At 38.7% G+C, this 9,715-nt stretch overlaps 1 long non-coding RNA gene across 2 annotated transcripts; it reads left to right on the forward strand.

The window, feature by feature from the left end:
- Positions 1-2,156: 2,156 nt before the first annotated feature.
- On the forward strand, positions 2,157-5,489 carry LOC136373470 (uncharacterized). 2 transcript variants are annotated; one of them, XR_010745647.1, is made up of 2 exons: positions 2,157-2,186; positions 5,076-5,489. It is a non-coding gene; the product is annotated as an uncharacterized lncRNA (long non-coding RNA). The 2 variants fall into 2 exon arrangements; XR_010745648.1 differs by having other exon boundaries at positions 2,164-2,186; positions 5,082-5,489.
- Positions 5,490-9,715: the final 4,226 nt, after the last annotated feature.

Here is a 9,715-nt window from a genome sequence, read left to right on the forward strand (position 1 = left end):
ATTGCTAAGGTAAGCTTTCTGGTTTTATCTGTGGTCATTTCCAACATAGTGGGGCAAGTTTAGATCCTTTAACCTGGTACCCCATCTATTGTGCCAACACTGCCAGCATACTGTTTGCTGATCAGGCTTTGATTTCATTTGGAGTAGATGGATTTAGCATGGAAATGTTTCCTGTGGATTCCTAATACCAATTTAATTATTATTTACAATTTGCTTGATGTAAGGGAAATATGCACTAGTTCTTTAAAAGTAGATGCCTTAGTATGGGGTCAAGCGTGTTCTCATACAAACATAAGTAATTTCATTTGAATAGTCTGTCTTTGTATTTTAAAAGCTGTTGTTAAATTATGTTTTTCTAAAAAAATAGATAACGGGAAAACTTACTTTCTGAAAGTCATCAGACCTATGAGGCTGTGAGGTCACTGTGGGCAGACAAGGAAACTGTCACCAAGGTAGGACTTGGGAAGTAATGAAAACTTACACATTGAGAGGGAGCTTGGAAAGTTGTGGACTCTTCTGCTGATGCTATTCAGGGTTTACTGATGGTGTTAAGCAAGGCACAAGCCCCAATCTGATCTTTTTGTCACTTCAGTGTTTGTTTTCACACCTTTTACACCAGTAGATGTTGAGATCCTCTCTAGTCCCACAATGCATGCAGGGTGCACAAGAGAAGAAAAAGTTTCTCTCACAGCTCCTTTTTTATCTTGGCTTAAAGGATCCATTTTGATTCAAGCTTTGGTCTTAACCAGGCCCTGAATTTAGACAAGACTAAAGACACTCAGGATTACAGTAGGTATGACTGGCTTACTCTTCTACAGCCCTTACAGGAAGTCTGGTTTATTTACCCTGTGATATGAATTGTCCATGTCTGATTTAGTTCTTCTCTTTGTCCTGTCCTCATTGAAGCCATAGTGAATAAATGGTCAGTAACCTCTTTATATTGACCTACTGTATATGGAAAAGTTATCAGGGTTTTTGACATTCTCTTCCCCACTATAACCTTGCTTTTTAAAGCAGGCTTTCTATCTCTGACAATTCTTGTTCTCAGATTTTCCTCTAGTTTCTCTACTTTTTCTGGTTTTAGGGGACTTTGTGTGTGTTTTGTGTTGTTTCTGGTTTTTAAGTGAAGTGGTCAAAACAGGACATAGTAAACAGCTGAGACCTTGCCAGCAGAGAGTAGAGGGCAATATGAACCTTCTGTAAATGACATATGGAATTTGGGTTAGTAATCCCAGAATTAAATGTGGGTTTTATCTAACCCAAAAGGGTTTTTTCTCAAGTGGAAATTTATAAAACCTTTACGAAAGTAGCACTTCCCAAGTAAAATTGCAGCTTTGCACAGTAATTTTTCATTGCTCTTTTCCAATAAAATTTCAGTTTCTCAGTTACATTAACATGTAGAAGTATTTTGCTTTAAATTTACAGTGTTCATTGGCATGCAGTCCTCACCTTTTATTTCCTCTGAGAAGCACAAATGGAATTCTGAGTTTTGAAAATAAGATTCAGATAACTGTCATTAAACTGATAGCAAAACAAGAATTGATGTGGTACAGACACTTTTATTAACTTCATTTTTTCCCGAGTGAAATCTCTTCCCAAGACACATTATTTGTCATTACTAGGGTGTAACCATGATTTATCTTTCCATCTTCTGCTAACTAGGGGTAGTAAGTGTTCTGTAAACACTCAGGGATATTTCAGTCTTGTGTAAGGCTAAAGGCTCCTCACCTGGAAATGAACTTATGAAGTTCTTGGAGGGTCTCAGGTAAAACCACACCTTCAGTCCAAAGTATATACTCATGACAAATGCCCTTATAAATGAATTTATTCTATCTGATCTGTGGGGTTTCATGCATTTTACTTTTTCCAGCTGTGTCCCTTGTGTGCAGCTGACTAGTTGAATATCATTGTATGATGTCATATCTGAAAATAATTTCATAAAAGATAAGCTCCCAGACTTGAAAGCTTTATTTTGCAATAATGTATTAAGCATATACCCATGTGCTTTCTTTTATTCATGTTTGATTCACAGCTGCAGCAAGAGTCAAAACCAGTTATGCAAGAAGATAAGAAAAAGAAGGGAATTTCTAGTACCAAATCTGAGTCTGCTGTTAAGTCAAAATCATTTAACAGAACAGAATCCTCTCCAGTAGACTCTTGTAATGAAGATCCAGTGCCTTCATCAGGTGAATTAAACATTTCAAGTGTAATCTCAGGGTAACTTGCAAATCCAATTAGTTGACTTAATTTTGCACTTACTCTTGCTGTAAACTGGAGCAGGCTGTCAGTGCATATTATTCCTGAGAGCGTATTTTACATGCTGTCATTTAATATATATTTCAGCACCTTGGGGAGGTGATAATATTCTCACTGTGGACCCTGTCATAGTATCAGAATTCTATATTTGCTGTTCTCTCTCAATAATGTCATAGAACCAATATTAATATGAACCTGTGGTGGTGCATTTTGTTTATGTTCACCTTTATAGTTGTTTTGTAAAGTTATATGCAATGGTTTGTTCTATGTACCCCCCTCCATGTTCTTCCCCTTATGGTTTTCCCCCAGTTACAGTTATCTGTCAGTCATTTGTTATATAACCCTCTGGTCCTGTCAGTCACTTGGGGGCCTCTCCTTGCATCCAGAATGTTCCAAGGAGAGCATCAAGTGACTGGACAGGATCCAGGCTTCCCCCTCCCATTATTTTCTGGATGGTTACTGCACCTGTCTATTGTATGTTGAGCCACACCCTTACTGTACCCCATTGGCGATCTGACTGAACCCTCCTCTGTGTTACACCCCCCCTTAAAAGTTGTTGCAAAGTCCTACCTGGGGTCTCTCTGAGGTTGGTACCCCGAGGTGAGGACTCCACGTCGGAGCCCAATAAAGCCCTGTTGGATTTACCCCCTCGAGAGTCCCTTCTTATTCTCTCTGCCATCGCCACGCTACGCTCCTGGCAAGCCAAGACCCAGATATTGCTGTGGTGTCAGGGCTGGCCGGACTCAGCGATATAGGCACCAACCGCATGAACCATGTTCTTTTATAGGCCAAAAATAAGGAATAATCCAACTGCTAATCACACAAAAAGGTTTTAATTTGGACTATAATTAGAAGATTGAAGTCTCAAATGGATTTCATTACTTTTAGCCTCTGCTAACAGTGCAGAGATGATCCATAGTGGAATGAAAGAGGAGTGTGTAATTGAGAAATGAAACATTGGATTTTATTTTGCTGGGTTTTCTGCAGTGGTTCCTTGTGCATCTTAAGTGGTTGAGATAATTAACTAGATCATGTAAAAGCCTATTTAAAAGACAAAAATTTGGTAGTCCAATTTGTAAGAGGAAACAGTAGAATTACCTATTAAAGGAGAACTACATTTGTTTTAAAATATTGTTACCTTTTTAAGGGCAACTTCTGAATTTTATTTGTTACAAGGAAATCACTTGGAAGGAAGGAATTGTTACAAGAGATTTATTTTTTTTCTGGAAAGCAAGCAAGCAGAACATACTTGTGATTTGTTAAAAAAATATGGATATTGATCTAATACCAATATCCAACTCTGACGGACAAAGACTCTCTAACAGTTTGAAGTTAGAAAGTGTATGTTTATTACGACGCCGGGCAGCGTGCGGGATAGCTCCCAAATACACACGCGCAATTTACAGATGATCACAGGGTCTTTTTATGTACAAAAGTGTTGAATACCCAAAACACAAATGCATATTCATGACTCTGGTCCATCCCATTCCCCGCTTCGTATGGTAATTAGCCAAAAAGCAATTAAGCATGCGTAGTTTGTTCTTTGAAATGGGTCGGTGGTCCTTTTTAGGGGGTGGGGTCTCAAAATGATGAAGTAAGATGTGTCTTCCTCGCTTTGCCTTTTTAACCTTTTAGTGTTGGTGACACCTGGATGCTGTTTTCTCAAGACTATCTGATTTATGATCACATCGTGTCCTTGGAGTCTATTGATTAAGTTGACAGGTCTCCTGATTTATCAGTTCCTTAAATCCGGCTTATGTTAAAAAAAGGGAAGTTTACCTCAACAATGTCTAGTTAGTAAAAGGGAAGTCTACGTCAGCAATATCTAGTTTAACTGAAGTCCTTAATTCTTTAAAATTAATATCTCACTTGGATGAGGGTTTTAATTTTTTTTTTCCTTTATTTTCACTGGAGTATACATTCACATCTTTGCTTTGCACCTGAATTTTTTTCTGATTTAGTTTGTGGAATGCTTTGATCTGTTTTTACACTTGCTACAGGCCAAAGTGTCTTTATTTGGTTTGTGTTTATAGATCTGTCTTTGCTTTCATAGGGGGAATTAGTTCATGTCCCTAATACAGCCAGAAATATCCATGTCCTAAATTAATCTGTGTTGCCAGAGATGTTTATTTTCTCAGTCCAAATGGGGCAAAGCTTTCAGGAGAATGTAACATCCCTTGTAGCTGGAAAAGAATCAGATCAGGAACAGGAGACACAGCCTCAGAAAAGCTGCCTTTATGTTCCCCTGGATCCTCTGGAATTGCAGTATCATTAAATATGTCAGCCTGTGCACTGTCCTTTAGTGAGTGGGAGGGTTCAGTGTTTTACTGAACTCAGTTTGTGGGTTTTGGAAGTTATGAAGTGAAACTAGGTAAGAGTGTTTGTCTTCATTTAGAATTCTTGCCATCTGGCAGCAGCTTCAGGGGAGATCTGGCAGGGTTGGTTTTGGGAGCCAGCTCTGCTCCTGGGAGTGCTGGGGCAAGAAACGCTGGAGATTTTTTTCCATGCCTCAAACTTTCCCTCCCTTTCCACGTGTTGGGCAAAGCATCACAATTTCTTCTCATTCTGCTGGGTTAGGAAGTGGTGTTGGAGAGCGAGAAGAGGTCCTGCTCTCCATCCACTGCTGCACTCAGCATTCCAGCATGCCCTCATCCTACTCTATTACTTCCTAGCACACTTTGAACTAGAACAGACAGGTTTTGATCTTTTCTAAGTGTTTAGTATTACAGAAATTCTCAAAATGTATCACTAAGCTTTACTTCCTTACAGCTCAAGTATATGCATACTTTTTAACCATATTTCTTTACTATCTCTAACAGGAACAGGGAAGACATCAAAATTTAAGCTTGATCCAAAGCTTGTGGATCATGGTCAGTCCACCCCAGAAGATGTAGACATGTACAGCACCAGGAGCTGAGCTAAGTGTGCTTTAGAGACTGCAAAATGTTACAGATAAGGGGGAGGGAAGAAGGGAAGGAATAATCTTTACAATATGTACTCTGTGAGGTATAATTTCATCAGATATTTTCTTATCTCTAATTTGTATTATTGACTTACATGATTCTGTTTAGTGCTTATTTTGTTCCTGACTCCATATAAGAAGTGGGAATTCACTCAGTGTCATTAGTGAGACACTGAGAAAACAAGATTTGTCAGTGTCTTCTCCCAGTGAGGTTTCTCTGTGCCAAACTTGCTAAAAATGTCACTTCACAAAGGATATTTCAAAATGCAAACATATCTCTGCTTTGGCTCAGATGTTTATTGATCTGAATGAAGAATGTGAGGGGTAGGGTTTGCAGAGGCTTCTTTGTCTTATCTTTCAGCTTTGGAAGGAAGTGCAAGTTCCTGCTGGTCTGAGTATCCTTAAAATCTCCGTGATTGTATCATGTGAACAGCATTGGCTTTAAAGATTGTGTAAAAGAGTCACTTTTTTTCCTTACGAAATAATTTGGTACTGTTTGTCTTTTTCAAAAAGGTGAATGGAAACAACTCCTTGTCCTGCACACCTCTGCTGTGTTCAAATGTCTCTGAAGTTGGGCAAAAACACAACTGATCTCTAAACATCCTTTCTAGACTATGCATCAGCTTTCACCTACTTCTAATACTTGGAAGAACTGTGTTTAAATTGCTTAATCCGTGAAACTGATACTGAATTTATATAAAATCCATTAGAAGAGTTTAGGAAGTTGGAAATCTGTAGTTTCAAGATTTAAACTGCTGACAGACAGTAAAAATGCAGAAGTAGTAGGCAGCCAACTTTTTCCTCCCACGAGTCTATATGCAATATCTCATTGATTTTGGTAGGATTTCTGTGAAATTCTGTGTTTTTCCATAAGAATTATATTAGAAATTAAGTTTCCTAAGATGAAACTTTCAAACACTGCTTTTATCATGGTGTATATCACTGTACTTCTGTTCATCCTCCATTTCTCTTTATTCTGTTACCTTTCATTTAATGAAAATATGGGCTTTGCTGTAAAATTGAGGGGGAAGCAAGAAAACCCATATGAACAGATAGTGTGGATGGAAGGCTAAAGCCTGAAATGCTGCTGTTCTCAGCACTGGGATGTGATGGAATATTTGCTCCTGCTCTCCAGAGCAAGAAATTTCACAACTTGATTCCTTCTCCAAGGCTGCTTATGCAAAGGCAAATGACCAGTGAAATACAGGCAGAATTCCTGGTGTCCCTGTGGGATCAGCAATGTTGTGAGGAGATGCCAAAGGATGGAATGTGCAGAAGGCACAAATGGTGAATGAGCAAAAAAATAAAAGCTTTTAGGATAGGTCAGAAACAAACTGATATGTTAAAATCCAAATTTCAGGTGAAGTGTTGGTCTTTGTTACACAGAGGCCAGTGCAAGGTGAAGTCAGAAAATGTGAAGTTTAACTAATAGAATTCTTCTTTTAAACTTGCCTGGGACAACTGACAAGATTTAATGTGTTTTGTTTCTTTAATCATCTCTTAAAGACCCAGGCAACTGTCAGAATTCAGGCAGTAATCAGAGGATATTAAATCAGTCTTCAGAGTGCTCCTGGATGTGACACATTTAGTGTTTCATCAGAGAGTGGAGTAGAAAAATTAGACAGCTGGGCTTCATATACCATTTCCAGGGAAACAGAGGAAGATATAAATGAAAATTGTGAAGAAATTATCATTTTCAAGTGCATGACTGGATGCCAGAAATTGTATTATCTGTCTCCCTTTGATAATATTCTAGATAAAAACATAAAGGAAAAGCCATCTGCTCTACTCCTAAATTTTTAAAATCTAACTTTGAGTGATGTGTACCACAGCAAGTCAATAGGAAAGGTAAGATGATGCAGGCTTGCTTGAATTTTGCAGGAGTTAACTGTGGTGAGATTTTTCAAGACATAATGAAAAACTCTGCCCAGGAATTGGTGTCATGGGAGCAGGGAGAGGAACTGCCTTGGATTCCTGTTATGGAACCAGCACATCTGCCCTTCCCAGGAGAGCAGGCCTTGGGGCACTGCCTCTTCCCTGGTGCCAGAAACTGCTCTGAGACTTCCCAGGTTTTGAGGGCATTTCCACTCAGATCTGGTGATACAGGAGGGGGTGTCTGGTCTGCAAATGTCCATTGGCTCTTTGGTTGGGCAGGCAGGACTCAGGTGTTCCATGCAAGCCCTTCCATTGCAGCCCCTGAGCCTGTTCATGCTGTGCATGGCCCTGGTACACAAAGCTGTCCTGGGGCTGGATTTCAGTCTTGAATTACTCCTTAGGGCAACACTGGGTTGAACTAAACATCAGAGTTAAACATCTTCTGGCACATAACATAAAATGAGTGTTCCTACCCACTGTGATGAACGAACAGGATGAGGGATGCAGTTCTGTACCTCACAGAATGGAGTCCCTGTGCTGTGTGATTTTTTGGTAGGTGAGAAGAGTGAGCAGCACAGGATTATTCCAGCTCAGAGTTTGTCAGGTGGCTGCCTCATCTGTGGAAGTGTCCAGGGCCAGGTTGGACAGGGATTGGAGCAAGGTGACCCTGCCCATGGCAGGGGTGGAAGAAAATGGGCTATAAGGTCCCTTCCAACCCATACCAGTCAGTCGTGATGCTGCTGATGATGTTACTGTCACTTTCTAAATTTAGTTTTTTAATCAGCTGAAATTTCTCTTTCTCCTCAAGACACAGTAGTTTTCTGTTTGTTTCATTTTTATCATCAGTTTTTGTTTACTACCCCCACAGAGTGGGGTTAAAAATAGAAGGTTTTGGTTGTGAAACAGGTACATCTAAAGACAACTCTTCCCTAACTGCAGCCAAAGAAAATGGAAAAAAAGTATGGAAAGTTTTGTATTCTGGCTGGGTGTGTTCTCTGCTTTCAGTTCAGACATCTGAACCTCCAGGGGTTATATAATACTTTACAGCTGACTGCAAGGAGCTGTAGCCACATGTCTGTATTAGTAATTTCTAGTAAAGGTGCTATGCAATGGCTTTAAAAAAGCAAATTCAGATCTACATGATGCCATGCTTGTGAGTCCTGGGTAACCATGTGCCTGACTTGGGCTCTTGAAGATTTCAGACCCAATAGACAAATCTGTTACAGTGAAAAATTAACATAAAACATGGGAAAAGTCTTATTGTGAGACATGGTTTAATTAATTTATAGTGAAACACTTTGAAATGCCTCTCAAATGTATCCTTAAGAGTCACTTAAGTTTATTTCACAATGCAATAATACAGTAATGTCATAAAAGTAAGAATGGATATTGTAATTTTTATATAAGTTATATATTTGTGAATAATTTGATGTCTTAAAGAATGGGGTCACGTGGTATTTTATAATACAGAAATAGCTTTAATTTAATGCATTATTTTTTTTATTTATGGTTGATTGTATTCAATATAGAGAGATTTGGAACTTGTTGATATTTTTATTTACATAAAACTGATTGTGATACTTTATTTTGTCATATCGCTGTGAAGCACCTGGAAATAAAGGGTGATAAGATACTTTTTATTTAAAAAGTAAGTTTAATTTTGGTTGTTTTCATCTGTAGGAAAATTGTCAATTCCTTCCCTTTCAAATACTTTTTAAGAGTTCATTTCTAATGAATAAGTCACACTTGGTTTATTAATGTTGGGAGAAAAACTTCACCCCTGAAGTACTGAAACACTCCTGGAAGAAATCACTGAAATAACAGGACAGATCAATGCTCAGTGGCCTAAATTTTGAGAAGTGCTTCCATTTTCTCCTCTTGGTATTTTTTTTCTAAAGAATGGTGTAGTTCAGGACTTGGAAAAACTAAAGCTTTTTTCCATGATGGAAGAGTGACACTGTTCAAGAAGGAAGCAGGTGGTAAATGTGTTTGTCTCAGTGTGACTGTGCCAGTCTTCCAGATAAAGTAATGTGCCAAGCAAGGGTCATAAATTATGTAATCCAAGGTGTAACCTAAAGAGCGAATTACTCGAAAGGAGGAAAATTGTATGAATGAGTAATGGGGCTGTTTTAATGGCAGATTGTCACTGTGATTATTGAACATCTTGGGAAATACTGGAAAGGTGTTGGAGTGCAGCAGTGTTGTTTTCTTGTAGTGAAAGTTTGGAGTATTTCAGTGAAATGCTGAAAATGTATTTTAAATCAAAAAAGAAGGTGAGGTCCTACAAATCAAATACTTTTTAAAAAGCACAATCGGTGGGCACTGGATTATGTGTGGTTTTTATTTTAAAGTGCAGGATTCCCAGAAGCCAAGCTCATCTATGTGCTGATGGCAAGCTGCAGTCAAGAAAAGCTGATTTAAGCCATTCTAAAAGTCTTTGTATCTTTCTTCCTGCCCCTGATATGCTTTTGTTGTGGACCAAAGCCAGAGAACAAATCCCAGTGAAACCCTGCATTCACTGTGGGCAAACAGCCTTGTTCAAGGTGCAGTTAGTCTTTTGTCCTTTTGCTTACACAGATAGGAGATGGATTTTGCTGCAACAACTGAAATTCCATTGCTGTG

The sequence above is a fragment of the Sylvia atricapilla genome, chromosome W, assembly GCF_009819655.1.
Source record: "Sylvia atricapilla isolate bSylAtr1 chromosome W, bSylAtr1.pri, whole genome shotgun sequence".
Lineage (NCBI taxonomy): Eukaryota > Metazoa > Chordata > Aves > Passeriformes > Sylviidae > Sylvia > Sylvia atricapilla.